Source organism: Hippocampus bargibanti, linkage group LG20 (genome assembly GCF_051943395.1).
Source record: "Hippocampus bargibanti isolate YZ-2025 linkage group LG20, ASM5194339v1, whole genome shotgun sequence".
In the NCBI taxonomy this organism is placed as follows: domain Eukaryota; kingdom Metazoa; phylum Chordata; class Actinopteri; order Syngnathiformes; family Syngnathidae; genus Hippocampus; species Hippocampus bargibanti.
This window is the reverse complement of record NC_142753.1, coordinates 10301506-10321572: the sequence shown is the minus strand read 5'-3', so window position 1 is coordinate 10321572 and position 20067 is coordinate 10301506. Positions and strand designations below refer to the sequence as shown.

General features: G+C 36.9%; 1 long non-coding RNA gene across 2 annotated transcripts; it reads left to right on the top strand.

The window, feature by feature from the left end:
* On the top strand, positions 1-18915 carry LOC148883125 (uncharacterized). Of its 2 annotated transcripts, none has more exons than XR_016118649.1 (5): positions 1-3350; positions 9541-9712; positions 10491-10645; positions 13355-13434; positions 17563-18915. It is a non-coding gene; the product is annotated as an uncharacterized LOC148883125 (long non-coding RNA). The 2 variants fall into 2 exon arrangements; XR_016118650.1 differs by lacking the exon at positions 17563-18915 and adding an exon at positions 14195-14865.
* The last annotated feature ends 1152 nt before the right edge of the window (positions 18916-20067 follow it).

Sequence of the window (20067 nt, the reverse complement as noted above, 5' to 3'; positions counted from 1 at the left end):
TTCAAAACTTTCAAGTACACTTTACAGTCACGGTATAGCCGAGTATGCAAATTGCCAAACGAACGTTCGTTGAGGTTCAATTTGGATCGTGCTTCCAACAGAATTCTTAGATCGTTACCACATAGGCTAAGGCATGCTGATGAGGTGATACCAGGGCGAACGGGGCAATCCAGGTCAGTCATAGAACGTAATCAGTCAAGACAAAAGAAGTAATCAGATTAGAGCAGAGACCTATCAAAGCAGAGGTCTGACATTGCCACCTCTGGACATTAGGGCTATATAGGGCCAGAGTTACCAGCAAAATTTTAGTTAGCTGACAAAGCTTTTCGGATGAGGAGTGAAACATCAGACACCTTCAAAGAAGTATGAAACAGACTTTTGATTGGCTGCCGTGCCGAGTATGCAAATTGCCAAACAAACGTTCGTTTTGCATACTCGGCACGTCAGCCAATCAGAAGCCTGTTTCGTGCTTCGGATTATACCGTGACTGTAAAGTGTACTTGAGAGTTTTGAAAGGTGCTTAGAAAGAGGAGTCCACGTGGCTTTTCGCCCCCTGGTGTCCGCTAACTTTTCGTCATGAGTTTCAGACACTGCTTTTATTATATTTTTTGGTTTATTTCCAACGTGGGCAGCATAGTAGTAGACTGGTTAACACTCCCCCCCCCCCCCCCCCCACCCTACATACCTTATCGATCACCTCCTCCTCCACAGAATTCAATCTGCTTGGTTTTTTTTAAACAGGCAGCAAAATTGCTTTTGTTGTTTTTTTTTCTCAATATTTCGATTTGTGATTGAGTTTATGAGCTGCTTGTTTTCATCCACACCCGACGAATCACATCGTCTCTCCTTCCTCTTCCTCTTCAGCTGTCAAACTTGCCCCCACCCCCCACTCCGTGCTTTCCCTACTTGTCTTAATGTCTTGATGCTTGTCTTGTTTGTGAATACCGTGCGCTGTCCTTGTGAAACAAACCACCACAGGGGTGGGCAAACGTTGACGCTCAAGTGACACAGTTTTGATTTTTCAAACAGGACAACCGGGCCGGCAAATTTGTCACTGGGTTGAAAAGAAAGAAATTAAATAATTAATTTTAAAAAATAAATCAATAATAAATGAATAATAAATACATGCGTAATAAATAATGCATAAATAACAAGTAAATAATACATACATAATAAATAATAAATAATAAATACATGCGAATCAAACCTCTGAAAATGGAGGACTGATTCGCTGTGGCGACCCCTGAGAAAAGCCGAAAGGAAAAGAAGAAGAAATACATCATAAATACATAATAAATAAGCACATAATTAATACATAATACATAAACAATACGCAATTGTACATAAATAATACATAAGCAATAAATAATAAATACATAATAGGTTAGTTTGTGGAAAATAAGCGTTTTATGTTTTAATTACAAAAAATATATATATCCAACTGAAATGTTCATTTTTTTTAAATTTAGTTTTTTAATTTTTTTTTCAACAAAATTGTTTTAATTCCATGAAATTAACCGAATTAAATATACAGCACAAATGTTTGGTAAATACACTTTAGCACACAAGTTAAAGCTGAAAAGATGATGACTTATAAGACATTTCTTTTATATACAGTAAAGTCTCGTTATATCGATATTCAAGGGAGTCCGAAAAAATATCGATATAACCGGGACTATCGATATATCCGACCCTGTTTGCATGTAATGTTCTCCGTGCGTGCATAGAAATAGTATCGATATAACCGGTACTATCGATATATCCGATATCGATATAACGAGACTTTACTGTATTTACGTATTTATTTAATACGATTCGCAACTGTGAAGCATTATAGAAAAGCACAACCATAAAACAAAAAGTAGCAATTATAAAAAAAAAACTGGTGCTTTTCTTCATATTGTCATTATTTCACAAATTCTAACACGGTGAGTAAACTCGGGGAGTGCAACAACTGTCCGACTAAATAAATGGAGCAAATATTAGACGAGCCACACTTTGCCCAACTTCTTTTCTTTCTCCCTCTGTTATGATTAATAACATAAAATAAAATAAAATAAAATAAAGAAACCCTTGTGCATCCTGATAAAAAAAGATTTCGCTCATAATGTTAATCAGTGGAGCAAGACAATGACTTTACCTGTGGAAACAGCAGCACAAAAAAAAAAAAAAAGAAAAACAAAGGAGACAATCTCCTTTTTTTCACTTTGCTCTCCATTTTGTTTTTGTGTCATTAACATAGAAAATAAACGCTGTGAACAGTTGTTACGGGCGTCTTGCCGTTTCCTGGCGTTTTATCTTTACAAATGTTCGCCAATATATATATGCGTGAATGCCTTTTTGACCTCTCGCGAGACTTCACAGAGGAACCTTTCGACCGATCAACTTCCTCGGATTTTCCGTCGTCTTCTGCACGATTGTCTATTGAGTTGTAAGGTGAGTACAAGACTCTACATTAAAATGATGAGATCACAATGGACAAACATTGTAATACAGTGATACCTCTGTTTACGAACCCCTTGGCTTACGAACTTTTCAGTTTTACGAACGTTAAATTGCTGAAAATTTTACCTTGGTTTACGAACTATTTTTCGGGATACGCACGGAGCTGCCACAATGAGTGATGTGTCATTCGCGAACGAGCCCATTCTTCTAACACCAAAATGGCAGCCGACTGTTTTTGTCCTCTATTCCCCGCCCCCAGTCTTCGGTTAAAGCCACCTGATTGGTCAAGAAAGCAGCAGTGAGAGGAGGTGGTTTAAACATTAAAGAGACAGGCAGACGACAGTGAGAGAGTTTCAACTTTGATAGTTCAAAGGCAGAGTGTAGACTGCAAGGTTAAAATATCCCATCAATCAGGCTACACAAATAACCCGCACAAGCCATCTGTACACTACAAGGGATCATTCCTCAAGATGGTGAAAGAAGAAGGCTAAGTTCCTCATCAAGTGTTTAATGCTGATGAAAGCGGCCACTCCATTCCATCAAGCCATCAACGACCATCACAAAGGTCAATAAAACAACTTTATTATACAGTACAGTTTATTTCTTTAATTATAATACCACAGCACATTTATTATCCATAAGAAAAGGTATTTTTTGTGTAGTTTTAAGGCTTAGAAAAGTAGAAAATTATGTTTTATGGGAACCTGGGAACGGATTATTCTCATTTTAATGGTTTCCTATGGGAAATTAATTTTTGGGATACTTTTTTTGGGGGGGATATTTTTGGGAAAGTGTGTGTGTGTGTGTGTGTGTGCACGCTCCACAGATGGTGAACAGTCTGGACCTGTAGCTGATCAGAATGCGGTCGTGAGAGTTGAGAAAACAAGCATGAGAAGCAGCTTCAGGTTGGACGCTTTCACTTCACACCACTGCGTGTGTGTGTGTGTGTGTGTGTGTGTGTGTGTGTGTGTGTGTGTGTGTGTGTGTGTGTGTGTGTGTGTGTGTGTGTGTGTGTGTGTGTGTGTGTGTGTGTGTGTGTGTGTGTCCGTGCCTGCGTGTGTGTGTTTCATGAATACTATTACAAGGCTCACGGAGCAAGTGAGTGGTGCTGCGCACACACCTCTAAGTGAGGACATAGGTCACCTCTTCTGTCTTGATTCCTCTCTCTTGTTCTACACAAACACACACACACACTCACAGGTATACACACTTAATTCAGGACTCGGGACTGAGACGTCGAAGAACGGCAAGGTCGCAATGTGTCCATTCTTGTCTCCATGGTGACACAAGCCATCATGAGTGATTAGGTAACAATAACAAGACTAAAAATAACAAAAAAAGATAAAGAATGCTCGTAGGCATGCGTATGGTCTTTATCCTCTGAGAAGAATGACAAATACTGTATTACCTCACGTCGTTGATATATATTTTCAAGAAAAAAAATACTAATTGAAAAAAAGAAATGAAATGTCAAAAATATGAAAAAATAGCTTGACGAATGTAACATTTAACAACAAATTTAATAACTGGCTAGCTCATAGCTTGCTAACTAGCTTTATATCAGTTTGAATTTCTTTTGGGTTGAGTGAATGCTAATAATCCATTTCATGAAATTTATTATTATTATTATTATTATTATTAATAAAATGCTTATTTTCTACACACTATTATATATTTAGCATTATTATTATTATTATCTATTGCTTATGTATTTATGTATTATTCATGTATTATTCATATATTATTTATATATTATTTATATATTTTATTTGTTCTTTTAATTATGTAAAGTGCCATTGGGTGATTTGAAAGGCACTTGCAAATTATTTTTATTATTATTATTATTATTATTATTATTAATAATAATAATAATAATAATAATAATAATAATAATAATATTATTATTATCAAACTGTCCTTAAAAATAAATATAACTATTTCAAAGTAATACAACTCAAGCGATTTAATGATACATTTTAGCCTTTTAGAACATGTACACTTTGGGAAAGATAACAATGCTTATTAGATATTAGATACAATTATTTGCTGACATACGGACAGTTCGAATAAGCGCGATTTTAAAAAAAATCGGACATTTTCAAGTCGAAAATTAGACAGCAACACAAACACCTTGAGACCCCCCCCCCCCTCCACCCCGCCACCTTTCAATCTCCCACCTACCTGATGACACACACACACACACACACACACACACATCTTTCCCTCTTCTACCGCCTCTAAAACCCTTTCCTCCCTGCTACCAACACACACATGCATGTACCTTCTTTTTTTTTTTGTCAAGACCCCCATCCCCACCCCCCTATTCCCCTTCACCCCTTCAGCTCCTCGCCTCCCCCCCAGTAATCTGGCTGGCCCGTGGCCTCCTCTCTCTCGCTCCACTGTTCTGTGTGATAGAATATCGATCGCTTCGCCTCGCCTTGGTGGGGAGAGGGGCTATATATATGTGTGTGTGTGTGTGTGTGTGTGTGTGTGTGGTGGTCAGACGAGCTCCATCCAAGGTTGTTACCACAGCAACGGCAGGATGGGTCAGGGGGTTGCCATGGCGCCTAGGTCGCGGGGTCATGGGGAGGGGTCCTGAAGGGAAAAGGGGGACGGTGTTTTTTTGTGTGGTGGTGGTTAGCAGAAAGGGGTGGGGGGGGGGGTTCACTTGTGCTCTTTTCATGTAATTATTTTTCGTCAAACCGGAGAAGACACGAAAAGTCAGTCACCCATTAATGATGATAATATTAACCCTTTCGTGCGCAAATCAAATGATAACTTGTAACCTAATATGCTGTTCACTGTAGTAACCGCTGTATTTGATAGCGACGACAAATTATTTGATATCAAAATGTAAACACATACAGTAAAGTCTCATGATATCTATATCGGTTATATCGATAGTACTGCTTATTACGATACTATTTCTATGAACGCAAGTAGAAAATTTACATGCCGCAGGATCGGATATATCGATAGTCTGGTTATATCGATATTTTTTTCCGACTCCCGAGAATATCGATATAACGAGACTTTACTGTAATTCTATTCATCTGTTGTACAATTTCTAGCTAGTAATCATGCACTGAAAAAATGCACTCTAAAAAAATGATTCTGATTAGATTTAAAGTCTTTTTTTTTTTCGGTCAGGGGCGTTCCTTCAGTGACGTCACGTACGGCCTCGTCACTCAAAAACAAGACTTCCGGAATATTCAACACGAGTCTTGAAACGTAAAATATAGCTATATGCGGTGGAATCTTTGTAAAATATGCTCAGTAGAAGTCATTTGAAGCCATTTTACATCTTCTCCGAATCTGAAGCCATTGTTTCGATTCTAGAGCAAGGCATGACGTCCTGTCCTGGCGTGACATCACGAACAAGTGGGCGGGACCTTCTGAAACTCGTCATTTCCGAGGTCATTTTGAAGTACTTTTGGGACACTTGAACTCATTTTACAAACACTTATTGGTAAAATATAGCACTAAAGCAACTTACGACCGAATTCACCTTACAAACAACTGTTCGGAACGTATCTCGTTCGTAAGTTGGGGAGTGTCTGTATCGTCAGCAACCACCGACTCAATTTCACGCATTTGTCCAGTTTTGGTTTCATCTCAAGCATGAGGCAACTTTGGTTGTGTCTTTTTGAGTCGTCGATTCGGTTTTTCGACCAACAGGCTGCGCTGTCGGGCCCCGCCTGCAACTGTACAGGTGTGACGTCGTTTTAATCAGTGGCAGTTAAAAGGACCCTACGGCACGACCATTCAGTGTCGGGTCATCGTTTGTTTCACCCTGTCAGGTTTGTTTTCCGCTTGTGATGTTTGATTCATGGTTTTGTTTGCTACTTTGGACCTTTTTGTTCCGATTACTTTATTTCATACATTTTGTCAAAAACACCTTCCGGCCTGCATTTTTGGGGTTCACCACCACCACCACCATCTTGCTAAGTGTGACAGTCCTTTGTTTTCCTTTGATTCATTTCTTGCTTCCTTTTTTTTTTCTTTTCCATGCTTGCGTTTTGCTTTGTCCATTCTTGTCCTGTTTCTCCACCTCTGTTCTTCTTTTCTTTTGCTTTTTTTTCCTCCTTTTTCCCGTTCCATCTTTTCATTCGAGTCCTTTTTTTAAATTCTTTGTTCCGCCTCTGTGTGCTTTTTCTAGTCACTTGTTTTTCTTTTTCTCTTTTGTTGCTTTTTATTTTCCTTTTCTTCCTTTTGTCACTTTTCTTTTCTCAACGTATCTTCCTTTTGTTTCCAATGATTTCCGTTTTCCTTCAAATCTTTGATTATTTTTCTCCCTCCCTTTTCCTAATGTCTTTTCTTTGCAAAAGTCCAGATGGGCCACGGCTCCTTTTCTTCTCCGGTGGTGGTGGTGGTGGTGATTGGGGGGGGGGGTCCTCGGCAGCACGTGCCGAGGACACGAGGCCTCGCAGCATTTAATTCAAGATACCCTCCCGCCTCGCCTCTTCTTTGTCCTCCTCCTCCTTCTTCTTTTTTTTCCCTCCTGTATTTTTTTTTTGTTCTCGGCCTCTTGTGACTTCTCGTATGCACGTCTGGTCCTCTCATCCTCTCATCCACTAATCCTCTCATCCTTTTGGTTTTCTCATCCTGTTGTCCACTCATCTTCACAGCTTCCGGACAGAGTTCTTGTTCTTTTAGATATTTTATTTTTCTCATATGGTTCTTTACATCATCTGGCTATCTCATCCTCTGATGCAGAAACATGGAAGCACATGGATTTAATGTTAATAGAAGATGGAAGCATAAAATTTTATATCATGGGAAGAAAAAAAATGTATCTATGAAATCAAAACTATGTCAACTGATTTATTGTTTTATTTGATATCTTTTTTCAATGTCAACTCTAACACAATAGCCTAATGCGATATGTATACTCATGCAACTGGATGTTTTGTATTCAAATTAATCAGATGAAACATTTGAATATTTTGCACCGCATTATGTCACATAAATTGTTGTTTCTATTATTTTAGTGAGCTTTTTAAAATTATATTTACTCTTTATGATTATTTATGTATTCAATCATTCGTGAATTGATTTTATTTTTTTATTTGCATTTGCGTTTATTTATGTATTTATTTATTTATTATTCATACATGAATGCATTTATTTTAGTCATTCATATATATTTTTCTATTTTGTTTTTTTAATTATTCATTCAATAATGCATTCATTTTAGTCATTTATTTCTATATTTATTTAGATATTATTTTTTATTGTTTATTCATTTGTTTATGCATTCGTTTTGTCATATATTTATATATATATATTTTTTAACTTGATTAATTATTTATGCATGTTTCTATTATTTTAGTGAGCTTTTTAAAATTATATTTATTCTTTATTTATTTATGATTCTTGATGTATTCATTCATTCGTGCATTGATTTCATTTATTTATTTATGTCTTCATTAATGCATTTATTTTAGTCATTTATTTATTCATATATTTTATTTTTTTTAATGATTCATTCATTCATTAAAGCATTCATTTTAGTCATTTATTTCTATATTATTTTTATTATTATAATAATATTTAATTATAATATAAATATTTAATTATTAGTATTATTATTATTATTATTATTTATATATATTAATTTTGTTCATTATTTATTCATTCACTTATTTATGTATTTATTTTTGCATATGCACCAATTGACGTGTGTGCCAACATTCAACAACAATGTCACTTTAATATTTCATTTGTGTTGGTTCTTAACAAGGTGAATAAATGATACGATGTTCAGACACAGGTCCAAAAAAAACATTTTATTTCAATATTTTAAATGCTTTAATTTTTTTTTGCCCTGGTCCTTGAACGTATCATATAAACTTTGTATGATACGTTCAAGGACCAGGGCAAAAAAATGAAACTCTATATTATGGGGAATCAATTGAAACCATCTGAACAATTCGCCAAATATCCGCGTTCACCTCCTCCCATCTATCACTATTGGATTGCTGCTTTTCATTCTCATATTTGCGTTTATTCTTATGATTTAAAAACAAATCCCGAGCTCATTTGCATACACATCGTTGTGCTTCCCACGCGTGATCTATTCATGCCGACTGACTGTAATTGTTCTCGAATGACGACTTTATTTAATGAGCTGCCCGGGTGCGGAAATCGATACCGACAAGACGTGAGTTCATTATGACAAATCGATTGAGAGGCTGCGCGCGCCCAGCTATTGATCCACGGGCGCGCGCGCCGGCGTAGCGTCTCCCGTAGACGCTGCACGTGGTTTTCCTCTTTTTGTCGTGCTTCGCTGCTTCATTTTCGAAAGATTTATTATCGATTCAACATGTTTAGCTTATGCGTGTTGGTTATAGTATTTAAAGACGCTAAAACGACAGATAAACGAATGCGACGTTCAATTGATTGCTGCAAAATATGTTTCAATTTTATCGACGTTTTATACACTGACAAATGACCACATTGTAAGGAAATGTATTTATTGTTTCTTTAATGTTTTTGAACGCAACGTTTGAAGCACATGTTAACGACACAATCGTAACCTGTTAAAATAAAATCCACCTATTTTCTTCGTATAAACACATAAATTTTTATGAATAAAATACAAATATGTTAGTTAATACGAGTTTATGGTTCAGTAAGGAAATGTGATTTTTTTTAGTCAAACATGAAACAATTTATCCTTGTTGAATTTTCATTTACAGATTTTTTTTTGTTGAGACCACTTAGTCCAAGACGACAATAAAAACGCAAAAAACCGTCAGGTGTAGATATGAGCATTGTATTTTATTTTATGAGCGAAAATTTTAACAAAAAAACTAAATTGTGGGATTTTCTTGCCTGTGCACACAAAATTGACATGACTATTTGTAACGAGAATGTTATTGAATTCAATCGTGTCTGGTAATCTTACAATTTGTGAGCTTCTGGAGAAAAAAAAAATGTGTTTTTTTTAAATGCAGCTGTGTGGATTCTAAACGCAACGAACGTGCTTTAAAAAATAAAACAAGGACAATGACAACGACGTTATTGTGTTTTCAGCGTTGACATGCTGACTTTTCTTGAATTTTATTTTATTGATTTTTCTTCTCGCTTCAGCTTCCTGGGGTGAGGGTGACCTCTCTGCGGTGACGTCACAGGTCAGCTAGACCGGCCATTACTGCCACTCGTTCGTTACACTCAATCGCCAATCCTTTTCTGGCTTTGACCGTCCATCCATCCTCCATCCATCCACCCATTCATTCATCCTCCCCCCACGATCGAGTACTAGGTGAGGCCGGTTTGTATTTAATGACACCCCGGCTGAATTTAATGACATCTTGACGTAAAAAAGCCCCGAAAGCCATCGGATGCAGGCCCACTTAAAAATTAAATCGTCATTATGGCACGTGTTAGAAACCGTTCAGTCGACAATCGATAATCAAATTTCTAAGAAAATGCGCCTTCAACTGCCACGACAGCTCATTTTTTTCTGTAAAATAACACACACCAAAGCATTTTAAAATCAAACAACGATCGAGTTCATCGTGTTTTTTTAAGTGAAGCTAATCGTATTTAGCCACCCGTGGCTCATCTCGATGCACCTTGACATTGTTTAACTTAACGTTATTTTTCTATTTGATTTCGACCAATATTAATGCCACAGCTTTGATATAGCTCGTTTATTGAAATCAAATTAGCTCAGCAAAACACCCACAATAGAACGAAGTTTGCAGCTAATTTGTGGAGTAATTTTATGCATAATAGTGAAATGTTGGGAAGTACAAGCAACATCTTTAAATGAAAGACGATTAAAATCACCCTTTAGCGTATTTGTTGCTTTATACCAATTGTAGGAAAACACTTTGCATTGTTAGTCATAAATTAAAAGTCAAAACTATAGGCTATTTTTGAACGTGTTTTGAGGTTAATCTCGTAAAAATATTTGTTTATTTCGTTGCATAATGCGATCATTCTTCTGTCATGTTTATTTAACGGTTAATAGCTTGACTGATCACTGTTAAATTTCAAACCAAATGAATGAATAACATGAGAAACTTGTGTTCCAGCCAGTCCAGTTGTTTAATAGCATCTCCTCCTCCGTGGATAATAAGGATCAGAGTGTCTGCTGGCTGATAAGCGGAACAGTCCTGCTGATTCTGTCCCCAAACACCCTCATAACCCCACCACCACTGCGGACCACATGAACTGATAACGCCTCCAAGTATGCTTCTTTTTTGTTGCTTGCTCGCTCTTGTGTGTGTGTGTTTTCCAAATGGATAGATTAGCACAATCATCTCACCAAGTTGAATAAGATCAACTGGACTTTATCCAGGATATTTCTCTTTTATTCCAAAAAATGCTTCTTTCTTCATTTTGTCAATCTTTGATGTTGGCGAGATCATCAGAATCACAGTGATACCTTGGCTTACGAACTTAATTGGTTCCCAGGCAGAGTGTGTAAGGTGAAAAGTGTGTATCCTAAAAATTAATTCCCAATAGGAAGCCATTAAAATGAGAATAATCCGTTCCCAGGTCCTCAAAAACATAATTTTCTACTTTTTAATTTTCTAAGCCTTCAAACTACACAAAATAGACATTATTTTATGTATAATAAATGTGCTACGGTAGTATTAAAGAAATAAATTTTACTGTATAATAAAGTCATTTTATTTACCTTTGTGATGGTCGCTGATGGCTTGATGGAATGGATAGCTTTGTGCAAAAAGTGTCTCAAGGAGCTCTGGGTTGTCCATCTTGGAAGTTGTGAAATTGCAACAGATGCAAGCAGAAACACTAGACACATCATTAATAGCTGCTTCTCTTGCTTGTCTTTTCATTTCAAATTGAGCCTGATTGATGGGGAATTTTAACCTTGCAGTCTACACTCTGCCTTTGAACTATCAAAGTTGAAACAAGTCCAAAATTAACTGTTGTGTATCCATTTTGTCACTCTCTCTTTGTCGTCTGCCTGTCTCTTTAATGTTTAAACCACCCCCACTCACTGCTGCGTTCTTGACCTATCACGTGGCTTTAACCGACGACTGGGGGCGGCGAATAGAGGACTAAAACAAGCCGTCTGCCATTTTCTTGTTAGGAGAACGGGCTCGTTTGCGAACGACACATCACTCATTGTGGCAGCTCCGTGTGTGTCCCGAAAAATAGTTTGCATGCCAAGGTTTTGTAAGGTTTTGCCAAAATTTTCATAAATTTAACGTGCGTAAACCGAAAAGTTCATAAACCAAGGTATCACTGTATATTTTAAAAAAAAAGTTCACTTAATAATTTGGCAACCTATCACAATTTACACCCCAATAAACCAACCACTCAATTTAGTTGACTTAATAACCAACTGATTTACCAACTACTCTCCGAATAACACTGAAATCTGCCCAATTCACCAAACACACACACACACACACACACACACACACACACACACACATCTTTTCTGTGACATCAGTGAAAGTCCCGCGATGTTTGACTCGGGATCGGGGCAGGAAAACTAACTGCTTCTGCATTGATTTCCAGTAATCCTCCTAACCCGCGCGTGTGACGCGGGTTCGGAATTGTCACATGCGTGTTTCTGACCGCCTGTCGCCGTGGCGATAATAGCTGTTAATGAGATATTAACCCCCGGATAATTATGAAGCTTGGGTAGCGCATCCATCGATTGCTTCCGACTTGATCAATAATGTTGCGGCCTTGTTCTTTGACAGCGGTGGAGGCAACAAGCGGCTTGACCTGGTCGCTTGGAAAGCAACCTGACAACACACACACACACACACACACACACACACACACACACACACACACACACACACACGTTTTTGCCACATGGTGGGGACGAGGTGTGCAAAAGATTTGACCCGTGGGAACCCAATTTCAAACATGAAAAAAATGTATTTTATGAAACTCACAGAGATGTGATTTTAGGACCTCATTTTAGGTCCCCACGGGTACATGAGTCCCCACCGGTCTGCGTGCAGTCAGGTTGATGTCCCCACCGGTGGGCGCAAACGAGAACACACACACACACACACACTCGTGAGTGACTGTTGTCCAACTGCTTAAAATGTCAGCGAGCAGTTGTGCCCTCCAGGTCAAAGGTTAGCACCATCCCAGACGTCTGACCTCATCCACCAAGGGTTGACCTCAAAGGTCACGTGTTCGTGTGTGTGTGTGTGTGTTGTTCACGATGTACCCTGAAAAATGAAGCAAAAGGACAGATGGAGGAGAAACTACAATGATTTTTAATGTATATTTATACCAAAAATCAATACTGCGTGAGATGGCATATTTTAATTTTGACCTTGATATTAAAAGAATTCAGATATTGGTTATTAAAAATTAAAAAAAATGTCTCCATGTTCTCATCTCCAATAAATGTAATTGTGATTTTTTTTTTTTTAAACAAAGCTAAAAAATTACTCTTGACCATTTTATTTTGGGTGTTTCCAAAATAGTGTTTGAAATAATTCATAGAGCACATTCAGTCATCCATATTTTATCCATATTTTATTCAAAATTATAATTTCTGAAATTATGATCATTGTATGTATGTTTTAGCACAAAAACTAATAAAAATATTGACTGGGATTTTTTTTTTAATAAAAAAAAATCACGTCTTACAATATTATTTGACGTGAAGACAAAGAATTATTGAATACAAAATATGTCAGTTCTAAGGTCACATTAATATTGAAAATATCCAGTCTAAAATCTGTGACAATGCAGTTGTCCCAACTAAGAATTTACATTATACTGTATGTACTCTTTGTCTCTACATACATTTAATTCCACAGTAAAATCATTTTTTTCTGTCTGTTTTTATTTATTTTTTCGCCAATATCCGTCTAATATCAATGATCCAATCATTTATTGACCTGGCTTTTTTAATTCTCAGCACTGATTTTCTCTTTGTGATTTACAGAATCCAGCAAATAGTCCGATCCCGACTCCTCCTTGGGCCATCCTCACTCATCTGCCGTGCGCTGCTTCAAAAGACGGAAGGTGAATATGAGGAGGAGGAGGTTGAAATAGAGGAGGCAAGATAAAAAAAAAGCAAGGGGGGCTGGAAATCCAACTGGTCGAGACCCCTCCTCCCTTACCGTACCCCCCCCCCCCCTTCTCACATTCTTCTTCTCCGTTTCTACGCTCTCCCTCACCCCTTAATCCTTGACTACTCGACTGCATATGTTTCTTAATCCGGCCTGCGTGTGTGGGAGGCCCGCCTTTATCCGCCTCCTCCGTCGCATTGTTGCATCACTTTGCCTATTTTGGATTATAGCCTCAAATACTTGTTAAAAACAAATATATACATCTCTCTCTATATATATACAGTAAAGTCTCGTTATATCGATATCGGATATATCGATAGTCCCGGTTATATCGATACTATTTCTATGCACGCACGGAGAAAATTACATGCAAACAGGGTCGGATATATCGATAGTCCCGGTTATATCGATATTTTTTCGGACTCCCTTGAATATCGATATAATGAGACTTTACTGTATATCCATTCTACTTTTGATTCCTCCGTTTTCAATCCGAATAACAATCCCCGAAAAGTCAAACGCACCAAAATGGACAATAGACAGGCTCATGGAAATGAACATTGATAATTACATGCTGCTTTTTATCCTCCGTACTTTCCCTCATCGCTGAATGAGCCTTTTGTGTACCTTATACACCATATTTTCCCGCTGTATAAAACACACCCAAATGCCTTGATTTTCTTCAAAATGATGACCCTGCGCCTTATACGCAGGTGCGCCTTATATGTGAAGTCGTATTGAGCCACAATAAGTCTTCCAACTACAGACGCTCACCCTACTTATGAACATTCGAGTTACGAACAAAAGTTGCACTTGATGCAAAAAGCAACCCAGCTAAACAGAACACAGTTGATGAAGAACAAGATAAAATTATGGCATGGAAAGCACCTACAAGGGATCATTCCTCAAGATGGTGAAAGAAGAAGGCTACGTTCCTCATCAAGTGTTTAATGCTGATGAAAGCGGCCACTCCATTCCATCAAGCCATCAACGACCATGACAAAGTTAAATAAAACCACTTTATTATACAGTACAGTTTATTTCTTTAATTATCATACCATAGCACATTTATTATACATAAAATAAGGTATATATTGTGTAGTTTTAAGGCTTAGAAAATTAGAAAGTAGAAAATAATGTATCATGGGGACCTGGGAACGGATTATTCTTATTTTAAAGGTTTCCTATGGGAAATTATTTTTTGTGATACACACTTTTCACCTTACACACTGTCTGGGAACCAATTAAATTCGTAAGCCAAGGTATCACTGTATTATATTTGAAAAACGTTCATTAAATTCATTGACCTTATACTCCAGTGCGCCTTATATATGGAAATAGTTTGGCTAGCTACGGATAGCGCTTTATCGGCACCCAAGCGTGAAAAAACTAAACCTGAACAAATTTGGGAATGGCGCTCTATGTCATATTTTCAATTCCCTAATAAATTTGTGAATATCAGTGAATGAGTTAAAAAAATATTCATACTGTATATCAATTCTAAAATGATATCTCCTGCAGATGGGCTAACACAAATTAGCATGGGCTAATTCGAACGTTTCATTGTTACAGTGGGGTGGTGTTGAAATAGATTTGGGGGAGGGCTTTCCAAACCAGCCTCGTGGATGATGTCGTATCGATAGGTTAAGAGGCGTCGTGTCGCGTTGGCTAAACTCCCTGATTAGTCGACGCTTTGCTAATCCACACGGGGGACTTGAGCTATTGGGCTAGCCCATAGATTTGGCCACTGCCGCCGCCAGCCGCGGGGTCGGAAGTGAGCCTGCCTGCTTATCGATTGGCCCCGCCACAACCCCGCGTGCCGGCGTGCACGCAAACGTACACCATGAAGGGAAATATATAGTATTTATTCATAATAATCATTCAACCATAGTTATGAAGATTAAACACCAAAAACAAACCCAGTTGTGAAAAAGTAATGTTTTGAATAGTTACCATTATATGCTAAACATTATATTACATTATATGCTAAATGTGTGTTTATTTTTGTAATTTTTAATATAATAATAATATCTTTCATTTATAAGCGCCTTTCAAAACTCTCAAGGACACTTTACAGTCACAGAATATTTTTTTCTGCGGGTGAGCAGCGGCAGCCACACGCGCCAGTGTTCACTCAACCCGGAAGTATCAAAGTAAATTAAATACAATTATGAAATGAATGAAAATACATATATATATTGTTATAATTACTTGACATATATTTTATTTTTTCTTTTAATTGTAAAATCACCCAAGGTCTCCTTGGGTGATTTTAAAGGCACTTGCAAATTAAATATGATTATTATTATTATTATTATTTATTAAAATATCAACAAATATTCTACATACAAATTCTTACATGAACACAGTGCTGAAGATTATAATTAAAATAAAATATATTTTGCAAAGATTAGCAGTGAATAAACATTGTGTGTGTGTGTGTGTGTGTGTGTGTGTGTGTGTGTGTGTGTTTGTATGACCTGTCTTGTGAGGACCACTAACATTTTATACCATACGTAGTGAGGACATTTTTGACAAGCGAGGACCTTTTTGTCGGTCCTCACAAGTTTTTCATTCTAAAGGCGTTCTAAAGAGGGTCTATATATGCATCTGTTAAAGTTTCAGAAAGGTCCTCACAAATTCACCCAAAATGATTTTTTGTGTGTTTATTTTCATTTCACTTGGATACACACATGTTTTATCACTGTGTGTGTTTATGTATGTGAGTGCGTGGTTAATGAGAGGAAAAAGTTCATACCACAAAAAGTAAAATGATATTTTAACCAAATTCACCACAGGGGTGAGGACTTTGAATGTACCCATTCAGAAACCTCACTCCTGCTGTTATTCCAGTATCAAGTCCACTTTTTATTTCTTTGTTTTGAAAGAAGTTGAAGTGGGAAATGGGGTGACATTTAGTGTTCAAATGTAACACTAGTTCTTCTCTAAACTTATCAGCAATGGTGGTCCTCACTCCTTATCCGGAGTTATCCGGACCTCACAAAACCATTGAAACAGGAATATATGTGTGTGTGTGTATGTGCGCGTGTGCTTGACCGCTCGGGTTCATGGCGGTTAAACATTTTTCTTCCTTCTTAATTGTTTTTACTCGGGCCATCGGCATCCCGATTAGGCGCCATTGATTCCCCTCTGCTAACTTCATTGATTTCTACATTTCTCATTGATCTCCACTTCTAAATCTGCCCGCACGCGTTCGCTGTGTCTCCTTTTCACATCTATGTGTGTGTGTGTGTTTTCTATAAGCATTTGTTTGTGTTATCTTGTCCACACTTGATAAATTTCCACCAGTAATTAACAACACTTAAACGTTTTTCAGGGACTATTTTCATATCCGGACAGCCATTTGCTGGCACCCATATCACTCACCAGATTGGACGCAGCAAAAATCACAAATAACTGACATGCTCGAAAGCAAGATTAATGTGTTTTACTTAAAAAAAAAAAATCAGATTTGATTACTTTATTTGTCTCACAGGGAACAAATTTACATTTCACAGCGGCAAAAACAAAATTCAGGAGCTGCTGTAAAGGCAGCTAATCTCGCGGCGCCATCTTGAAGTCAAGAACAAACCAAAAAAAAATATCAATATGACACAACACAAAAGAAACAGTCAGTCTTTAGCACTTCCTTCACCTCCTTTGTTGCATGAAGCAGTTCGAGATGTAAGAGGAGAGGATCTAAGCGTCCTTTTCACCAGTGGATCAGGGACGTCACGGTGCAATGTGCACGTCTCCTACAAGCTAAATGTTAACAGCAAATACAAAGCTGTAGCATCCATTGACAAAAAGAGATTGTCTCACATCTCCTGTCCATTGTAAATCCGCTTCAATTCCAAGCTGCGACACAGTTGGTTTTTTTTTCTGCACTGACGCTCCTTTCTTGATGATTCAATTTTAATCACATTTGGTAGATTATTCCACATTTTTTAAATAGCAATCTATGAACATAATTGTAAAAATGGGTATATTTTTGTTTGTCTTTCTTCACGCCATCCAATTTTTGAGCTTGAAATTGTTTGCCAAAAATGAAACTATTGATTTTTTTTTTTTCTTTTTCAAGCGACGCACTCCCATTTGAGATTTGGCGCACCTCCTCCACTTCCCTCTCGTGCTTATTTCTTGATTTCCTCCATTTCCTCGACTCTTCGCTTGATCCTCCTCACCGTTGATGTCGGTCATATCACACATTGGCAGGCGGACAAGGCGCATCTGGCACGCCAGAGGTTACGCCACCTTTCAAAGCCGCGTCCGTGTCATCGGCATAAACGACGGGGGCCGCGTTGGTGCCGAGCTAAGCGGTTTAGGCTGCATCCTCGCGAGGCTTTCACGCCTGTTACGTCGTCTTTGGCGTCGGCGTGGCACATTACGGCGCTCTTAAATCTATGGAGGAAAAAAAAAATATCTCCCACATGTTGGTATAAAACGAGAACTTTATGATGTAAGATTTTATGCTAGGATGCGACGCGCGCTAACGCGGCGTGGACCGTGCCTTTGACCTTTTTTTTCGGGAGTAATGTCTACATGGCAGCCATATTGGCAGCATGAGGAGCATCCTATTGACGATACGTCACCATTCTGTGTAGATTTCTCTCTTTTTTTCTATTTATAATTGTATTTTATTTTATTGCATTCTATTTGCGATTGTATTTTATTTATTATAGTACCTATGCTTGTCTGACTGTAAAGCAAGGGTGTCAAAGTCATTTTTTGCCGCAGGCCACATTGTCGTTATGGTTTCCTCTCGAGGGCCGTTATGAATTTGGGGAATCCATTAGAATGTTTAAATCCCTTCAAATATTACATATAGAGCACACAGCAAATTAATGAATAACTCGTTTTCAAATCTCAAGTCAAGAATAATAACTTTTATTGTGGTTGACATCCAAAAATATGACATTTTGGCTCAGATTTTAGCAATCATCATGGAATTTAACAAGTTTGATTTGCTTTCGCGGACCGAAAAAAAATGATGTGGCGGGCCGGATTTGGCCCGCGGGCCTTGACTTTGACACCTGTGCTGTAAAGTGTCCTTGATAGCTTTGAAAGGCGCTTAAAATGTAATGTATAATAATAATATTTATTATTGTTTTATTTTTATTTTTAATCAAATAACTTTGACCAATGCAAAGTATGCCAAAAATTTACTTTATTATTTATAAAAATTACTATATTACTTATTATTATTCTTAAGGTGAGCCTAGAAAGTTGCTCAAAATAGATCACCTCCCCTAAGATTTTAATTTGATAACCTTTATTAGTCTCACAATAGAAAAAAAAAATCATATTTCACAGCAACAAAATTATGAAAGGAAAAAATATCAGAAACTGGAATCCGGTTGGTCGGTGGTTTAATTTTTTTATTTTTAAATCAACGACTGCCCTTGGTCTGCGCTCTAAACATACAGATATTTATTTATTTTTTGTTTGTTTGTTTATCTATTTATCTATTGGTGTGTTTGTGTAGTTATGTATTCATTTATTAATCTACCCAGTCATTTATTTATTTATCTATTTACTTATTTATCTAATTATCTATTTATTCATTCATTCATTCATGATTCATTCATATTTATTTATCCATATATATATATTATCCATTTATTTATATATATTTATCTATTTATTTGTGTTTTTATGGAGTTATGTATTCATTTATCTACCCAGTCATGTATGTATTTATGTCTTTATTTAATTTATTGATGTATTTATTTATTTATTCATCCATCTATTTATCTATTATTATGTATCCATTTATTTATCTATTTATTTATGTGTTTATGTATCTACCCAGTCTTTTATTTATGTATGTATGTATTTATTTAATTCATTTATTTATCTGTTTATTCATCCATTTGTTTATTTATTTATGTGATTATGTAGTTGTGTATTCATTTTTTTATCTACCCAGTCATTTATTTATTTGTATTTATTTATGTATTTAATAATAATACATTTAATTTCTAAGCGCCTTTCATTTATTTATGTATTTATCTTATGTATCTATTTATTCATCCATCCATCTGTTTGTTTATTTGTGTGTTTTTGTATTTATATATTCATTTATTTATGTATTTATTTATCTACTCAGTCAGGTCCCTATTTATTTATTTATGTTTTTATGTATTTATTTATTTAGTTATGTATTTATTTATTGAAAATATATCTAGGCATGCTCATGCTCTGGCTTGTGACAAAATTGTATGAGCGTGTATGTCTGCGTGTGATCAAATGTGCGTTGTGGCATATATATATTACATATATCAGCATCAATAATAATAATAAAAAATAAACGTCCATTCAAGGAGGACAAAAAAGAAAAAAATATTGCTCTATTGCTCACCTCTTCTTTACACACAAACACATGACCGTGCACACACACACACACACACACACACACACGCACACACCCTCCCCATCTGCGATGGACGCACAACACACACTATATTTTTCAAGAAATAATTGCTTTTGTCTGGAAGGAGTTTGGATGTGGGGGGCTCCTGCGCGCTCAAAGCCTTTTATCTGCAGAGGGGGGCTCCGGAGGGCCGAGCGGTCGTTGCGTCCGTTC